A 21235-nucleotide genomic window follows, 5' to 3' on the forward strand; every position below is an offset into this window, starting at 1 on the left:
TCTTGGGTGAATGCGAAAAACTCAGAGGGAATATGTTTAGTTCTGTCGCTTTTTATGTATCCTTCTTTCATTTGAGTAACACATGCATCATTATCTTCATATAGTGTCACATGCTTCTTGTCGAATGATAATCCGCATGAGATTTGGATATGTTCGGTCATTGATTTTAGTCACACACATTCACGGCTTGCTTCATGTAGTGCAATAATCTCGGCGTGATTTGATGAAGTTATTACGAATGTTTGTTTCTATAAACGCCAAGAAATTGCATTTCTTCCATGAGTAAATATATATCCGGTTTGGGAACGTGCCTTGTGTGAATCAAATAAATACGCAACATCATCATAACAAATTATGCTTTGATTGGTATCTTTTGAATACAAAAGTCCAAAGTCTGTCGTTCCTCGTAGATAACGAAATATATGTTTAATTCCGTTACAATGTCTCTTTGTTGGATATGAACTAAATCTTATCAATAAATTTACAGAAAAATATATATCAGGTCTTGTACAATTTGTAAGATACATAAGTGCACAAATAACACTTAGATATGGTACTTCTGGACTAAGAATAACTTCATCATTTTCACATGGACTGAATGGATCTTTTTCTATGTTTAATGATCTAACAACCATTGGAATACTTAAAGGATTTGGTTTATCCATATTAAAACGTTTAAGAACCTTTTCTGTATAATTTGACTGTGAACAAATATTTCACATTCTTTTTGTTCAATTTGCAGGCCAAGATAATACTTTGTTTTTTCAAGGTCTTTCATTTCAAATTCTTCCTTCAAGTACAACTTCTTGAATTTCTACATTCGTTCCAATTATGTTTAAATCATCGATATATACACCAATAATTACGCATCTAGATGTTGTTTTCTTAATGAAAACGCAAGGGCATATTGAATTATTTATATATTCTTTTTTAATTAAGTGTTCACTTAGCCGATTATACCTCATTCGATCGGATTGCTTTAACTCATATAATGATATTTGCAATTTCACATAATAACGTTCTCTGGGTTTTGAATTCTGTGCTTCAAGCTTCTTAAATCCTTCAGAGATTTTCATATATTTATTACTATCGAGTGATCCATATAAGTAAACTGTGGTAACATCCATAAGACGTATTTTTAAATTTTCAGATACCGCCAAACTAATCAAATACAGAAACGTAATTACATCCATAACAGGAGAATACATTTCTTCATAATCAATTCTAGATCTTTGAGAAAAACATTGTCCAACAAATCGAGTTTTATCCAATCATGTTGATTTTTATATTCACCAAAATATTTTGGTTCATGATCTTCATTGTCATTTATGATGTCAAATGCTACATTGTAAGAAAATATCTCATCAATTTCTTTTATATCTTTTCGATTCTATATTTTTTCAGTATTAATATAATTGATAGAGATTTCATAATTCTCATCATTTTGTGGTTCTAACATAACATTTTCATCATCATGTATTTTTGTTGTAATATCATTTTCTATTTTGTGATCATCGTGTTTCTCTGTGCTTTTTCTTTTTTGAGGATTTTTATCCTTGGAACCGATTGGCCTTTCATGCTTCAAGCGGCAATGACATCATGATTTTCTTCAATTTGTTTCTTTGAAATTTCAATTCGAGCAGGGGCATTTACAGTATGCGTATATGATTTAGTTACCTTTTTTGTGTCTGCAAATGCATCTGGTATTTGATTTGTTATTCTGTTGGAAAATTTCATGTTCGCAATCTTGATTTTGATGTTAACAAAACTTGTTAGTTTGTTTCTAATGATTTATTGTAGTACGCAGGAAGCTGGAATTTATTAGGCTTCGAACTGATCAGTTAATTGAGCCAAAACTGAAGCTATCGAGACGCAACTGAAAGTACCAGCTGATTGCCCAAACTGAATCAGCTCAACTGACATATCAATGAACAGTTCAGCTGATGTCCAGCTGATAGGTTGTTCAGCAGGAGAACTTCAGAAGCTCGGCCAGCTGATGAAGAACTCAACTGATGAAGAGCCTAGCTGATCAGTTCAACTGAAAGAGTGAAATCAGTTCAACTGACGAGTCAACTAATTTCACCAGCCCAACTGAAGATCAGTTCAGATGACTAGTTAGGAGCATCAGTTAGGAATCAATCAGTTACATATCAAGAAAAGCTTATTTAAAGTGAATTCCAGCTACGCACAAAGATACAAAGCATCTGTACTATTGATAGTACAATAATGAACGTTACAGCAAAGCATAAAGCCAAAATGTTCCAGAAGACTGTCGGCAAAGTCGAGACACGAATTTCAAAGAACACGTTCAAACTGCAACGGATAAAATTATTGAGTCTCACAGTACGATCAATTTCTCGCCTATAAATAGAAGATCAGTGAAGACCAAATCACAAGTGAGTAAAAAGAAGAGAAGGAACACTTACTGCTTACAAGAAGCAATCAGCCCAGAGGGAATACACAAGTCATATCAGCTTAGTTTAGAATCTCTTTTCCCTCATTGTTTGAAAACACTTTCAGGTATTATTCGTTGTTCAGTTCTCACACACACACCACCACCCAAAATACAGTCTTGCACAAAGACATTAAACTTGTGTATTCTTTGACACACAAACGTTAAACAAGTGTTGGCTGGGAGGTACTGCCTTCAATCTAGTCTAAGAATTTAGTTAAGCGGTTGGTAAGTCCTAAGCTGCCTGGGTTTGTACAAGGTGTTGTATAAATCAAAGTATTCTAGTGTATCCTACTCGAGGAGGTAGAAGGGGTGACATAGGAGCAGTTGAAGTCTCCGAACATCCATAAACATATCATGTGTTCTTTGACTGTTTAACTTTTGTTTTTAACTGATTTGATCAGTTAGAGCATCCGTCAGTTTAGTTATCACCATAACTGAACTGATATGTGACAACTGATTCCCCTATTTTCAGTTATTCAGTTGCACAGTGTATAAAATTTATCAGTTCTTTCTTAAAGAAGGATTATTTCAAATGTCTTCCGCTTGGTTTAAAACCAAACGCGATTTAATTCATCGATGTAAACATTCTTAGAACACGAGCTATTACAGCTCTTGGAGAATATTGTGTTTGAAGCACCTCTGGTGCCCAGCACACGATCCTTCATATTCTTTTCAAGTGCTCAATTTGATGTACATCTTTTTCACATAGTTTAGTTCTTGGATCAAGATGTAGCAATGATAATGTATAATATGTAAATTTTTTTTTGGATATGTTTCTTTTCTTCCCCTAACATTGGGAAGATTTCCTCATTAAAATGACAATTAGCAAAACGTGTTGTAAATATGTCGCATGTCTGAGGTTCAAGATATCGAATTATTGATGGGCTATCATAACCAACATAAATTCCGATATTTCTTTAAGGTCCCATTTTTGTTCGTTGAGGCAGTGCAATAGGCACGGCACGTATATCATAGATCCAAAATTTCTCAGATGAGAAATGTCTGGTTCTTTACCAAAGACAAGCTGCAATGGGGAGTATTTATGATATGCACTTGGTTTAATGCGAACTAATGCATCAGCATGTAGAATTGCATGTCCCTATATAGTAACATGGAGTTTTGTTTTCATAATCATTGGTCTAATAATCAGTTGTAGACGTTTAATCAATAATTCAACTAATCCATTTTGTGTATGTACATGAGCAACATGATGCTTAATAGTGAGTCCCATTGAGATACAATAATCATTGAAAATTTGGGAAGTAAATTCACCAGCATTATCAAGTCTAATTTTCTTGATTGTATGATCAGGAAATTGATTCCGCAATTTTATTATTTGAGCAAGTAATCTTGCAAATGCCACATTACGAGTTGATAATAAACATACATGTGACCATCTGCTGGAGGCATCGATCAATACCATAAAATATTTGAATGGTCCACATGGTCGATGAATTGGCCCACAAATATCACCCTGAATACGTTGAAGAAACATGTGTGATTCAGTTTGGATTTTAGCTGGTGATGGTCTTATAATAAGTTTTCCAAGCGAACATGTTTTGCATTGAAACTTATTATTTTGAAAGATCTTCTGGTCTTTCAACGGATGACCATGTGTATTTTTTATAATTCTTCGCATTATTGTTGAACCAAGATGTCCTAATCGATCATGCCAATTAATCAGTATTGAAGAATTATCAACTACTATATTTGATTCAATTGGACTTATATGTGTATCTCCAGTAGGGAGCATTGATAGTTTTTCAACTACATATTGTTTTTCGAAGTTATATATGGTAAGACACACATATTTTTCATTTCCTTCATTTATTGTCTGAGTATCATACCCATGAGAATATATGTCATTAAAACTCAACAAATTTTTTTTCGATTGTGGTGAATACAAAGCATCATTTATCAGAAATGTTGTACCATTAGGTAACAAAAAATGTGTTTTACCACAACTTTTAATCAAGTCTACATGACTTGATATTGTATTTACCATTGTTTTTATTGGTTTTAGTTCTAAGAAATATCTTTTGTCTCGAGTTGTACTACTATCAAGTATGCAAACTTCCATGAGATTAGTTCCTTGTTTAGCTTTGTTCATTGCAGTTTCCATATTTGAACTTCAAAAAATATATGCAATGAAAAAAATTACTGACAATACATATGTAATTTATTGAAAAATATAAAACATATCATAATTATACAATAAAACATTAGCATATTAGCACATGAAAAATAAAATTTTTTACATTTCAATTTCACCAATATATTGATCATTTTCAGAGAAATCATTCAGAAAATCTGCAGCATCAAAATGAGTTGAATCACTCAAATGGCCACTGTGTTCAGTGAAGTTGGTCTCTTTTTCTTTTCCTTTTATTGATTCTTTATAGATCTTACAAAGGTGCTCGAGGGCTCGACAAATACGAGACTAATGTCCTAGAGTGCCGCATCTAAAACAAGAACTTTCAAATCGTTTTGAGTGATTTTCATTAACACTCATGTTCTCATGATGCTTATTCAGTGGGTGGTTCATGACGCACTTTTGAGATGAGTTATAGAAGAAACTATCTCGATTGTTTTGAAAACCACGGCCACGACCACGACCATTTTCACGTCCATGACCTCGATTTCGACCTCGACCAAAACCTTGTCTTTGATTTTGATTTTGGTTTTCGGGTTTAAATTCATTTTTATTTACAACATTTACTTCTGGAAATGTTGTTTATCCAGTGGGTCGAGACTGATAATTTCTCATTAGCGACTCGTTGTTCTTTTCCGTCATAAGAAGACATGCGAGAAATTCAGAATATCTCGCAAATCCACACACTCTATATCGTTATTGTAGAGTTATATTTGATGCGTGAAAAGTGAAAAATATTTTTTCAAGCATTTCCGATTCCGTAACCTCATGTCCACAAAATTTTAATTGCGAGATTATTCGATACATCACTGAATTGTAATCACTGACTTTATTAAAGTCTTGGAATCTTAATGTATTTCATTCATCACGGGCGGTCGGAAGTATAACTTCTCTTATATATTCAAATCTTTCTTTTAATCATTTAAATAAAGCCATAAGATCTTTTTCAATTAAATATTCACATTTTAATCCTTCATCAAGATGTCGACGCAAAAATATTATAGCTTTTGCTTTTTTCTTGTGATGATGAGATACCATTTTCTTTAATGGTCTCACTTAGAACTAATGACTCAACATGCATTTCTACAACGAGAGTCCATGATATATAATTTTTTCCCGTAATGTCGAGCACAACAAATTCGAGCTTTGCCAAATTTGACATGATGGTAGTAGAAAAATAACAATGCATTTTATTAGTTAAGTTCTAAATATATTAATATTACAATAAAAAGTAACGGATAAATTATAAGTACATGCATTCTTAAAAATAAAGAAAAAATGCGAGGCGGATATTCTCCGGTAAATACAAGACTAGTGAGTATAATAACCAAAATAATTATAAAAATAACCTTGAAAAACATCTTCTTCTTCTTCTTCGAAAATTTTGATGAAGGAAATTTTTAGGGAGGAAGAGTGAGTTTAGAGTGATTGAATGTGTTTGTAAAATCATATTTATAGGATAAAATCTAGTCGTTTACGACAGTTTATTACTGTTACAAAATCTTAAAAAAATAAATGTATGTATATGTAAATTTTATGGTAATAATATGATGTATATAATGTTAATCATGTTTAAATAATTATGTATATTACATCACAATATTATAATGAGGTGTCAGAAACTCCTTTTATATAATATTGTGACATTATACAAATATATAATTATTATATAACACAGTAAAAATATATAAATAGTAAAATAATCACATCACGTTATTAAAATCAGGTGTTATAGACTCCTTTTATATAAGAACATTATATTATTCAAATATATATATATATATATATATAAAATAAATAAACAGTAACATTATAAAATTATATAAGTAGTGTAATAATATAATCGCATCACGTTATTATAATGAGGTGTCATAGACTCCTTTTATATAATAACATGATATTATATATTAAATATAAACACAATAAAAATAAATAAATAGTAAAATAAATATTCTTAATTTTGAATATTGTTATCTTTTTATTGTGTTTTGGAGTTTGGAAAAATATGGAGATCCTTCGAGTATCTTGCTTCGAGTATCGTGCTGATAACGTGTTAAAATTAAAAATTTACGGTAAAAAAGTAACAATCTCAAACTCACAAAATATATTAAACTACACACTTATAAAATTTTGTCTACTCAATTGTGTTTTTCTTCACAAATTGAGAAACCTATTTGTAGAATTTTTTTGGAAATAATCCAAAAATAAATACATCATTACATACATTATCACACACTAATTTTCAATATTTACAACTCTCATTTCAATACTCAATCTTTTATTTTTAACAATTTTTAATTTTTTCGAATAATACATATATTTATTCAAAATATAATACCTATATTAATTTAAAAAATAAGAAATAGATTAACTGTAAATTAATCAAAAATTATCGAAACAAACAAAAATTTGCTTCAGTCCTGTATCATCAAAAATGTGTGAACTTTTGAGTCTTCATTTCTATATATATATGATATTCGAATATTAATTGATTTATGTCTGATACTAATATGTGATTTTTGAGTACCAAACACATATAATAAATACTGATATTAATGACACATTTGTATTTTCGTACGAAAATCGATACAAACATTTAACATATCATATTTGAATACTACCTATTTTATATTTGTCTCAGAATTTATCGGAATAGTAATGCACACAATATGCAAGAGATAGGTGGTTTTCCATTCTCCTAGTTGACGGGCAACAAAACGACTACAGATATTTCACCATGCCACAGACCTTCATCCTTGAGTTTAGAAGACTGCAGTTGCTTCCTCTTTGGTGCTTCCAATTATTGCAGTTTCTTATTTCATCTGCGAGCATAACAAATCAGGAATAAGCAACTTAGGACGAAATGCGAACATGAAAATAACATAAAGTAGAATGACTCTGGGAATATATATGGCACTTGTGAAGACCATTTAAAATCTCTTTCTGAACGTGCAACCAAGGAAAAATATCAAGTAATGGCCGAAACACATAGATAAAATCGATGGAATTTCCTGATCATCATTGATGTGATCAGGGTGAACTGGGTGAGCTGGGTCGGGGCAATCTACCAAATAGGATGAGAGTTTGTGTTTTAGGAAAATGAGCAAGGGATATGGCTTCAACCATAACCGTGATCCGGGTGAATTGGGTGAGTTGGGTCAGGGCAATCCACCGAATAGGATGAGAGTTTGTGTTTTAGGGAAACGAGCAAGAGATATGGCTTCAACCGCTGAATAGGATGAGAGTTTGTGTTTTAGGGAAATGAGCAAGAGATATGACTTCAACCGTAACCTACAAACAATGAAATGAACTCGTGAATGAGCGTCGGAGCGGTGTCTGACGTGACCACTTCGATGCTTAAGTCAGCAGGTTGAAGACGAAGGAAAGAAGTTGTATATGTGAGTGAATATACGTGAATGCTCAAAAGTCCAGAATCCTTGAAATGAAATACATACCTGCTATTTATAGTAAAAAATCACATGATTATCTTGTTTTCAGTGTCCACTTACTACTTAGGGTAAAATGGCTGCTCATACCCTACTTCTGACAACTTCTCTGACACGTTAACCCCTGTGGTTCTGACAGTAATGATTGTCATGCGTAAGGTAGCTCATACTGGTGCACTCGAGTGATGTGCTACTTTCAAGATAGCCCGGGTAGAAAGCCTTGTAGGAATTTGCATGAAACCCAGGCTTCTGGTAACCCAAGGAGAAGATGTCTCGGGCATTCAGCTGCCCGGTTTCTGAAGAACTCCACCTGCAAAATTATCCTGATTTGGGTATCCTTATTATATCCCGAGTCATCCATGACCTAGGCTCTTATGGGAGTATCAATCATCTAGAATGAAACCAGTATGATTCAGCTGTTTCTACTTTGTAGTAACACAGCTAATTTGATCATCATACACTCTTTCATCATCCAACTTCTTCGTGTCTTCAAATCGTGTGCTCTCATTAAATATTGGTAGACTCTGTAAAGTACAACATGTAACTTTATAGAGATCCCCAACCAAGATTATAAGATCAAGATTGGAAGAGGACTACAGTCCAAAGTACAAGAAACTTTTTCATAGGAACGACGAGCTTCTTGTATAAATTTCTTATCAGTAGATCAACTACATTCACAGAAATATGATACAAGCAAGAACATATTTCTTTATTTATAAGCTATCAGATTCCAGTTTAATGCAGTGGAAATAATGCTCTTTTCCAAATTTTTGCCCCCAAACAACCAGTATACTCCTCATCCACTTTTCCTATAAAAACCAGGGATGACAATTGACAATGGGTACAGCCCAAAGAAGTCGACCCGTTTGGGTCGGGTTCGAATGATACTAAATGAGTATATCCCGTGTAATGGACATTCAAATTTTGTAATTAGATGGGTATGGTCAGGTACGGGGTTAATATTATCGGGCTATTGGGTAATCGATTTTTCTCGTGTCCAAGACGTAGCGGAAGTTTTGAAAATTTTTAATTTGACATTCAAATATTATCTTGGACACTCGTATAGTTTAAATTAAACAAATATACATAGAGAGTATATAATTTTTACCTTTAGTGAATTAATCACTTGGTTCCAACTATTCCGCTATTAGCGAATATAGCTCTTGTTGTATTTTCCTACTAACGTTCTTCAAAATCTCCTGTCTTCAATACTCCTATCAAGTCCACGAGTGGATCGCTTGTTCCTCTTCTAAATTGCTCTAGAAATTTAAAAGAGTTTTTCGTTGGAAATCAAAATTCGAGAGGCGACTCAAACCCCTTTTTTGTTTGATGGATGCCGAAATATTGAGAGGATTTTTTTGGTGCAATTTTCAAAAATTGCAAGAGAATAATGAAGGGTTGTCGAGGCTAGGGTTTGTGGCGCCTTTACTTAATTATGAATAATTAACCTAATTTTCATAATTATAGATTTAGGTTTCTTAATTAATTTTAATGGGCTTAATCAATTAATTAGACTAGTCCAACAAGTTTAATTAATTAAAGTCCATTAAAACTTTAATTATTTAGCATGTTGGACTTGTACTCCTACAAGCTCATTATGCATAGGCTATTTTCATTAAATCTTTTATAAACTCAACCTTTGAGTTTAATAATTTAAATTCTCAAATTTTATAAGTTCAACTCCATGAATTAATTCTCTCCAAAATTTAATTATCATAAATTCTATTATCTTATAATTTTATATAAATTCAACTCCTTGAATTTATTCTATCAAATTTAATTATCATAAATTCAACTCCTTGAATTTACTATCTCATAATTTTATATAAATTCAACTCCTTGAATTTAGTCTCTCAAAATTTAATTATCATATATTCAACTCCTTAAAATTATTATCTCCTAATTTTATATAAATTCAACTCTTTGAATTTATTCTCTCAACGAGAACAAATGAGCCAGTACTTATGTGACCCTCAATGGTTCAGGGATACAGCTAGCCGTGGGTTCACAACACTTTGTGATTCAGAACATTTTTCTTTATTCAGGCTTACCCTAATTTGCCTCATTCCATGCACCAACATTTAATCATGAGAATGTCAGAAATCATTTTCTGATTAAACTCATCAAATCATGGTAAGAGCTTCTAATAGCATTGCCCCATGATTTCTTATGTATCACTGATAGTGCCTGCAAGAACCAATTGGTTATGATTAACGTACAGTACGGTCCCTTCATCTCATATATCACGATCGAATCTGCAACCATTGGTTCATCGAGGGTTGCATATTAAATTTGATATATGTGCAATACAATCATGAAATATTCATAGTGACATCACATGCACAACTAGAAAACTCTTTCCCTAATGTACATCTCACGCTCTAGCTAGAGATTTCATGCATTATTATTTCATTAGATCACATAGGATATCAACACCCATAGGTGAGCGGTGAATTATCGACTACAATGCATTGTCTCCTACACACTTCGTAATTGCACCCAACTTCGCCACCCTTGCGGAGTCGGTAAACGAGTCAAAGTACAATCTTAGTATATAGAGCTTTGATGTTGTCCCGAGTAGTAAGGACTAATGGTGTACAATCACAACCACAGACTTTTTCTCTCAATGAATGATAACCATTTGGAAAATCATAGGGAGTGTTATTCGGTACAATCATCGTATAATTACCAATCTGCATAATTGGACAACTCTATGCCCTTACCATGAAACACGGTACACAATATCACAGATGCTAGTCTCAAGCTCAAGCGGCCTTTATCCTTGTTTTTAGGTTGCTGATTCGACTAAGAACAAATTTAGAATATACAGTGTTTACAAATGAGTTTCCAGATCGAATTACGATTCATTTGTATTAAAGCATAATCAAGGATTTTATCTATGCTGATTGCATTGGTATACAGATGAAGTAAAATGAAATCATGAAACGTAAATTATATTAAAATAAAGACTGTTAATTACAACTGAGTCGATAAATTCTTTAGTCAACCGGGCTTACAGGACATCTACTCTAACAATCTTCCACTTGTCCTAGAGCCAACTACCCATAAACTTTAATCCAGTTTCGCGATGTTTTTTAAACAATGGTCCTGGAAAGAGATTTGTAAGTTGATCAGCAATATTATCTGCAGAGGCGACTCTCTCGACTGAAATATCTCCTCTTCCCACAATCTCCTGGATGATGTAGAATTTCCTCGGTATGTTTTTGGATCGCTGATGAGACATTGGTTCATTTGCTTGTGAAATGGCACCAGTTTTGTCGCAGTACACCGGAATAGGATAAACTCCATTAGGAATAACGCCCAACTCTTGGACGAAATTCCTCATCCAAACTCTCTTTTGCGACAGCAGATGCAACAATATATTCAGCTTCAGTGGTGGAATCCGCAACAGTGTCTTGCTTAGAACTCTTCCAAGAGACGGCCGCACAATTGAGCATGAATACAAAACCAAGGGTCGATTTCGAATCCTCTACGTCACTTTGGAAGCTAGAATCAGTGTAGCATTCCAATTTTAATTCTCCACCCTCATGGACCATGAACAAGTTCTTAGTCATCCTTAGGTACTTAAGAATATCTTTCACATGCTTCCAATGCATTGAATCAGGGTTCGCTTGATATCTGCTTGTAAAACTCAGAGCGTACATAACATCAGGGCATGTTGATATCATACCATACATGATACTATCAATGGCTGACATATGTGAAATACGTGTCATCATCTCTATCTCTTCATCAGTTTTGGGGCACATTGCTTTAGATAGAGTAACACCATGACATATTGGTAAGTATCTTCTCTTGGATTCTTCCGTAGATAATCTTTTCAAAATGGTATTGATATAAGTCACTTGGGTGAGCCCAAACATCCTATTTTATCTATCTCTATAGATTTGTATTCACAATACATAGGATGTTTCACCCATGTTTTTCATGGAGAATTTACTTGCTAATCATACTTAGTTGATCGCAGTATTCCTATATCATTCCCAAAGAGTAAGATATCATAAACATAAAGTACGAGGAATGTCACTGCACTCCCATTAACTTTCTTGTACACACATGGTTCCTTAGAATTCTTACAAAACCAAATTCCTTGATAGTATTTTCAAATCTGAGGTTCCAACTTCTGGACGCCTGATTGAGACCATATATTGATCTCTGAAGTTTGCATATTTTATGCTCACTTCTTACTGATGTGTACCCCTCAGGTTGAGACAAATAAATATCTTCTTTAATGTCTCCATTGAGAAATGTTGTATTTACATCCATTTCCCATATTTCATAGTCTTGTCATGCTGCTATGGCTAGTAGTATTCTAATGTACTTAAACATAGCTACTTGTGAAAAAGTTTCCTCATAGTCAATTTCTTGCTTTTGAGTATAACCTTTTGCTACTAGTCTTACTTTGAAGGTCAATATCTTCACATCCGCCCCAAGTTTTCTTTTTGTAGATCCATTTGCATCATATGGAAACGATTGCCTCAGGCAGATCCACTAATATCCAGACTTGGTTCGAATACATAGAGTCAATTTCAGACTGCATGGCTTCAAGCCATTTGGATGAATCAGTATCAGATATTGTTTTTTTGAAGTTCATTGGATCACATCCATCACAAGGCTCATTCACGACCTCGTTAATAAAGAAGCGTATATCTAACAGGTGGTCTAATAATCCTATCAGACCTTCCAGGTGCGTTTACTTCAAGTGCTGGCTGTTGGGGATTAGGTTCAACTTCTACAGTTGAGGGAGTATCTTGAATTTCTTTAATTTATATCATCACACATTTTCTATCTAATAGAAATTCCTTATCTAAGAATGTGACATTTCTTGAAACAAACATTTTTGCTTCCTTGTGATGATAGAAATAGAATCCAACAGAATTATTTGGATACCCTACAATGTAGCACAAAATAGATAGACTATCCAATTTGTCTCCCACTCTATGTTTTACGTAAGCAGGACATCCTCATATTCTTAAGTAAGAATATTTAGGAGTTTTTCTCATTCATATCTCATACGGTGTTTTATCAACTGCTTTTTGATAATTGTCATTTTTACATGTTTTATTGCATTAGTTTTGTGTGTGTTTGCATTGTGCATGCGTACGTTTAATTTACTTTTTGTTCATTTTAGGGTAAGCATATGGAAATGATTTTGTCTCATTTCTACGCAATGAATTTGCAGGTTAAATGGCCGGAAAACTGGAATCGGAACTAAAATGTGCAAACCAAGAGGACAACGGGCAGAAAGGTTGGCGCCCGAGTGGTAATATTTTACCATTCGGGCGCGAGATGTGAATTGCTAAGTGAATTTCCAGAGGACGTGGCGCTCGGCCGGTAATATTCTTCTACCGGGCGCGAGAGGTGTGAGTTCAAAAGAAATTGACAGAAGACTTGGCGCTCGAGTGGTAAGATTTTACCTCTCGAGCGTGGTTGGCTATGAGAAAAAGTTGAAAACAGAGAGTGTGGCGCTCGAGCGGTAAGACTTGACCGCCCGAGCGCCACCTAATTTTGGAAAGATTTGCTGGTCGATTTCTTCCCAAATTTTCGGAAGGAGGCTGATATGGAGGGGATTTTGGAACGATTTTGATTCATTCAGACATCATTGAGAGCAGCCAAGGAAGGTAAAAAAGAGAAAAAGATTGGAGCAAAGGCTTGGATAGAAGATTTGAAGATTTCCGGGCACCGTCCCTCGCACTTTCGTCATGAATAGTATTTCTAATCTAGTTTTTATCATTTAAACATTATTGTGTTTATTTTTACTATGAATTCGAGTAGCTAACTTACAATATTTGTTGGGATTTAAGGAGATCCTACCCCGAAACCGATTTAGTTAATATATATTTCGATTTTTGGTTTATTTTTTATTATGCTATTGTGTTATCGTGCTGTTAGAGCGTAGTTAACTTTATTAACAAATTTTATATCGCGAGTGAGTTTGAGAGAATAGCTTGTGATAAGAACGAGTAACATATCTCGTGGATTTACAATTTACATAGAAATACGAAGTCGGATACGCGTCGATAGTCATAGTCCCGGTAGGACGAAAACTAGAGGATTTCATAGAACGATATGTGATTCACCTTTGATAAATAATTAAAGAAATGTAATTACTTCACTGAGTAGAATTAGTTTGGCATAGCTCTAGAGGGCGTGTTGAATTGTGTAGGAAATCCTGTCAGAAGCGTATATCATTATCGAGCGAATTAAGTAAATAATGAGGGGTAGGTGAACTGAAATTCCTAACAAATTAATTTCTAGCGTAACGTATATTCTAAACAAATTCCTAGTCGATTTAGCCGTCTAAAATAAGGATAAATGTCGTTTGAGTTAGAGACTAACATATGTGATGTAAACATTATGTTCATTGGTAAGGGTATACAGATATCTATTCATACAAATGAGGATTATTTAATGATGCACTGAACAACCTTCCATCGGACTTTTCAAGTGGTTATCTTTTATCGAGTGGTATAGTCTGTCGTTATGGTTGTACACTATTAGTCATTTGACACGGGATAACGTAAAAACTCTACGTACTAGCATGTACTTTGATCCCTTTGCCGACTCAATTGAGAGTCACCAAGTGGCGAGGTTGGGTGTAGTTTCGAAATACGTAGGAGTCAATGCATTGTAGTCGGGGATTCACCGCTCACTCACGGGTGAAGTTATCCTATGTGACATGATGAGTTCATAGTTCGAGAAATATCTTGTCAGAAAATACAAGTGCATTTGGGAAAGAGGTTTATTCAGTTGCGCATACCATATCACTATTATTACTCAAAGATACAACACATCGTTATCGAATTCATTTGCAACTTTCGATATACCAATGATTGCAGATTTGATCAGGATATATGAGTTGAAGAGAACGTAGTGTACGTTAACTATAACTTAAGGTTCTTGTAGACACTATCAATGATACCTAGGAGATCATGGGACGATACTACTAGACGCTCTTACCATGATTTGATGTCTGCAATCAGATATGAGGTCTGATGTTAATGATCAAGGGGTTGATGAAGGAATGAGGCTAATTAAGGTAAGCCAGAATATAAATAGATGTTATTCTGAATCACATGGAGATGTAGACCAACAGCTAGCTGTATCCCTGCATCATTGAGGTTCACATAAGTATCGGATTTTGTGTTCCTGTCGAGAAATTCAAAGTTCAAATAATTGAATTTAGCTACTGTAGTTTGATGAAGATCAAATAGAATACTTATAAAGGAGTTTATAAGTTGTTTCCATGTAATGAAATTTGTGGAAATTAGTTTAACAACTAATTAAGTTTGGAGAGTAAAACTATCTATTTTAGTGAAGGGGTTCACAAAACTGACAGCTGCAAAAAATGGATCAGTGAAAATTTTTGTCCTTCTAAATTTTTATTTTTCATTATATGAACGAGACTTGTACCCTCGATACATCGGCCATGTATGATCGTCATATAATGAGTTCAAAATTATTTATTTAGTAAATTTAAAATGTACTAATTAAATAATAAATTAATAATAATGACTACTAAGTGCAAAATTCTTATGAAACATTCTAGAAGAGTCTATGATAAATAAATAAATTAATTAAATAAAAGTTATTTAATTTAAAGCATGAATAAATATATAGATGTATATATGCGTGTGTGTGTGTATTGTATTATTAAAAGTTGATAATAATTTAATTTTGCTTGGTATTTTCAAGAAATAAAATACAACATGAGAATTTAAATAATGAAAATAAAAAATCATGATATAGTCAGAATCTTAAGAGGATTGTGATATTATATTTTTATAAATATCTTATCAAATGCTGATAACATAAGAAAAAAACAATATACAATACAATTTTTACACCAAGAATTTCCCATTCTCTCCCCAAAAATTTTTGGTCACCTCAATTTTGGAAGCAACGTCGCTGGATTTCTAAAATTCCTGCGATCCAATCTCGATGCAAATTTCGTTTAGATCTCTATTGCGATCTATACGAGAAATCCAGTCTCTGATCGTGGACTTGATTAGACGATCGAAGAAGGGAGGAGATCTGTTTGCAAGGATTTAAAAGAAAGACTATATCCGCTTATAATCCGGAATAAGTAATTGTTGAAGGCGATAATGGTTGTCCCATACCTCATCATGCAGGAGATTTTGCTGACGCTCACCAGGATCCTCATCAAAATCCATCAATAGTTCAACATAAAAATCTCAAATTTCATTTATACAAAGTTCCAAACACACGCATAACAAATCAAGATTTCATGAACGTTCATGGCTTTAGATTGTTGACAAGTTTCCCTCAACAGTCTAAAGCCATNTTTCCATTTTTATAATAGGAAAAATTGCAATTTTTATTCTTATATTTGATGTTCAATATTTTCAAATTTTAGTCTTATATAGTATTTTAAATTTCTAGCAAATTTGGTCGTTTTTTATTGGAACCTTGATGTGATATTGTACTAATATTGTACCGTATTTATATCATATCATCGTCATATTAGAAAAATATTTAAATTACAAATAAAACAAACGTTAATAATCTAAAATTGAAATTCGACAACTCAAAAGATCACAATCATAAAACTCTTTTTTAATATCACATTTAATGTGGTATACACTAAGGTTTTAAATTTTAAGTAGGTAGCTCAGTACATCGCTTTTTTTTTTAAAAAAAAAAACTAATTAAATTTTTAAATCCTATTGTATGATACATAATTTAATAATCATAAAAAACTTTAAACCTATTTGTTCAAAATTAAGTTTATGATCGAGCGTTTGGTGTTTTACCAAAAGTTATAATTGGAAGTAACGATGTAATCTTAATCTTTTAAACTATACATTAACTCAAGAATGACGTTTCGATTGCTCTAACAAACAGAGACAATTATTGCACCACAACAATCTCTCTTACAATAATTTCACTCATTGCAATAAATGATAATCAAATATGTGACATTGACTTTGATACAAATTGTAGGATCGATCGTTTTTCGTTTTACCAAAAGTTATATCTCGTGGTATTAATGCAACTCTAATTTTTAAAATTGTACAACTGCACAAATATCACGTTTCGATTATTCTATCAAGTAAATGAAATTATGGCACAAGAACATTAAGTTTTTGAATCGATGGATTGACAATATAATTATGATAGTTATAAACTTGGGAATATACGTTCTAAGTTCTAACTCAATATTCTATATTTTAAAGAGTAGGTCTCTTGTGAGACGGTCTCACGAATCTTTATCTGTAAGACGGGGCAATCCTACCGATATTCACAATAAAAAGTAGACAAAAACTTGTGTGAGACGGTCTCACGGTTCTTATTTGTGAGACGGTCTCACGGGTCTTATTTGTGAGACGGATATCTTATTTGGGTCATCTATGAAAAAGTATTACTTTTTATGCTAAGAGTATTACTTTTTATTGTGAATATCGATAGGGTTGACCCGTCTCACAAATTAAGATCAGTGAGACGGTCTCACATGAGACCCACTCTAAAAATTAATACTTTTTCGTGGATGACCCAAATAAGATATTCGTCTCACAAAATACGATCCGTGAGACCTTCTCACACAAGTTTTTACCTATTTTAAAATATTCTACATATCAAAATTTAAAGATCAATGTGATAAGATCTACTACCTTTTATGTCCTAAAACAATAATTTGATATCAGCATATTTTGCTATATCAAATAAGGTAAGAGTAGAAGAAAACTGGACTTTATTAAATATAAAATAAATAGATAATAAAATATAATGTCACCCCTCTTTTGTTTGTTTACCTGATCGATCTTGTCCCAACCACATATATTAGATATAGTTAGTGATAAATTGATTGTCCAAAATTTGGATATGTTATTTTACTTAATAATTAAATTAATAAAACATCTTTGGATGAATTAGTGCAATGATTTAAATGAAAAAATGTATATTCATGAAAAAAAATGCCTATTCAGAAAAGTGCATAGCCCTCCCCAAAGGTTATTTCAATTGTTATAAATGTTTACATCTTCAATGCTAAATTTACTTCAATTTTTCGTCTCCTTCTTTATTTTTTTATGAAGGAATATAAGTTTTTTCTCTAAATTTTCTTTTTATAAATTCCTTATTGTTTTCGAATATCCTGGAAGGATTTTGTCATCGCGCCCGAAGCAAAATCCTTTTATGTATATTTTCTTTAACAACATATATTGTAATCGATGTATATTAAAAATGTATTCTAGAAAAAATCTTAAATTGTACAATGAAATTATTAAAAATTAGAAAATACTGACTTAATTTGTCAAAAATATTTATTTAATTACATAAATTATACAACTATTGGAAGAAATTAGAATGCCAAAATTTTCAATATTTCATTTATAACAAATTCCAAAAATCAGCACAATCTTCAAAATATCATTTTTGTAGCAAGAATAAATTTTCATATTGCTCATAAGTAAAGGCGAATATTATGTAAGGATAAAAACAAATAAAAATTTTAAAATGATAAGATTTTAAAAGTTAATTTTTTAATCTTTTAATAAAAATTTTAAAAATTAATATAAATAGTATATTTTGTCCATGAAAAAATAATTTTCAAGATTTTTTAAGTATATCTAAACATGATTCACTTTTAATAATTAGTTAAAAAAAATCTAAACACTCTATATATAGAATGATCAGTCTTTTTTATAATGAGACAACACAAATATAAGCAATTATAAAGCACAAAATATCTCAAGGTATTCATTCATTAATATTTACACATAAAAAAACCTTACAAGATATTTTTTTTTCCTTTAAAATTTTATTCTACGACCACTTTTTATTCTAAAAACCCAATTTATAAAATCATAATTGTTAATTTAAGAAAGTATAATTGTTTATTTAATTTTAAACTATCACATGAACCATAGATTTTTATATATAAATTTTTTTGTATTAAATAAAATGCTTCTTATATTAAAATAATATAAATATAATCAAACTTAAATATATATCTTTATTAAAGTCTAAATATATAGAATAATAATACATAAAAATAATAAAAATTTAAAGATTTATTCAGTGATTTTTAAGATTCATATTTTAAAACATTTATATACAAATTTTACAAATATTTGCATATTTGTATAACATATTCTTTTTTAAAATAATAATAATAATAACACATAAAATTTGCATACATTTTCAATCAAGAAGTAGTCCACCACCAAAACAATATATTTGGTTCATTAATTCAACAACAAAAGTACGTATCATAACCATCGAATACATGCATGCAACAACTTGCATGAATTGTGTTATATATCTTCTCCTCAAAACAAGAAACATCCCATAAATTAAAAAAAATCAAACCGAACCGAACCGAACTGAAACTCGTGAACATACATTTCAAATCTCCATCCACAACGGATAAAATACAAAAGAGAAAATAAACGAGCAACGCGCGTAAATACGATTTCAAGAAGCCGATGTATTTGTACTGGAGGGAGGCTTACCGGTCAAAAACTTGTCAATGGCGAAACCGTTAGGCATGTAGAGTTTCTGTCGTTCCCAACGTGATCTATCACCACGATACAAGAAGGGGTGCTTGTTGATGCTCCAGAAGCAATTGGTGCACCGCGCCCTCACCGTGTACACCCAAAAGAACCCGTTGCTGTTGGGGTTGATGTACAAGTAGCACCATCTCATGGGGAAAGCAATCTGCGTGAATTTGAATCGATAGGTTGTCCTTGGTGGGAGTTCATGCAAGGAATCATCTGTATCCGTCATCTGGCACATGTACCAGATGCTGTCCTTGCCGTCGTTGGATAGCGTCACCTCGATTTTGGGGAAGATCTTGGTTAGAGGTTGCGTTAGGATATTATCAGATTCGGCCCTCGGGACGAAAGATGCGATCAAGAAAAGTAGTGTGGTCGTAGTGACGATCACATTGAAAGAACGAGAATCCATGGCTTCTTGAAGATTTTTCCTTGTGTTTTTTGGTTTGGGAGTTTGTAGACTTTTGGGAGGGGATGGAATAGGTTTTGGACGGTGAATGGGAAAAAAGAATGAGATTTGTATACTTTTTTTGCGGGGAATCGCTCATTTTTTGTTTATATTTTTGTAATCTTTTCTTTCTTTCTTTTGTTAAATTAAATTGATTCAATAAATATTCATATTCCTGGTTTCACGGTGGGTCTAATTTTGACTTGCTTAATGTTCTTACTACAAATTCAGAAACAACTTAGCAACCGATGTGCATTAATATCATGTAGCCTAATGTATGATTGCTTTATTTTATTTTTATTATTATTAAAAGAATTTTTTGTTCATCCATGTCATCAAATTTAAGTTTCAGTCATGTATTTTTCGATTTTTGAGATTTTTTTTATCGAGAGTGCTGATGTAACAATATGCACCTCAACATCACATCAAAAAAGACATAAAATTGTAAAAAATACAAAAATAGCATATTAAAACTTCAATTTGACAACAAAATTTTATTATTATTATAATTATTAAAATTAAACAAGTTTGTCGGTAATATAGTACTTCTGCAAGTGGGAACACAAAAGTATCAATTACACATGGGAATAGTTTATTAGTAAAAACTTTTTTTTTGGTGAGATAGGTAGATTTATTTTTATATCTACTATCATACTTGCCCATCCTGTCGGTATATGGGTTTGTGATTTGCGTTGAATTCCTACAAAATTTTGTTTCAAATTTAATCAAGTGTTCCATAAAATGCCAACCATTCATTCAAAGCCCGTGAACCCTTTTACATTTTCCCCAAATTCTTGTATATATCCAGATAAATATACCAACACATCCATCTTCACTACCTAGGTTTTATCGGGTGTGTGAGTCAAATACAAATGGGAAATTGCAGTCTTAAAGCAGTTGCGGATGCTACTGATTCCAGGCAATTTGACCGAAAATCGGTTCGAGTCCTGGCTCCGAAAAGAGGCATTTGGAGAGTTAAAGTAATGATTAACCGAAATGACTTCGAAGATATTATGTCAAAACAAGTGAATTTCGAAGCGTTGATCGAGCAAATGAGGGTTGCAGCAATATCAACTCCTAGGAGGGAAAAGGGATCTTGGTCGTGGGGTGTAAGCTGGTAGATGTTTTCTTTTCGTCTCTTATTCTCTTGACAACCGACGCTTCAACCAAGTCCCGACTATACACACTAGGAACTGA

The sequence above is a fragment of the Primulina huaijiensis genome, chromosome 8 (assembly GCF_012295235.1).
Source record: "Primulina huaijiensis isolate GDHJ02 chromosome 8, ASM1229523v2, whole genome shotgun sequence".
NCBI classification, from domain to species: Eukaryota; Viridiplantae; Streptophyta; class Magnoliopsida; order Lamiales; family Gesneriaceae; genus Primulina; species Primulina huaijiensis.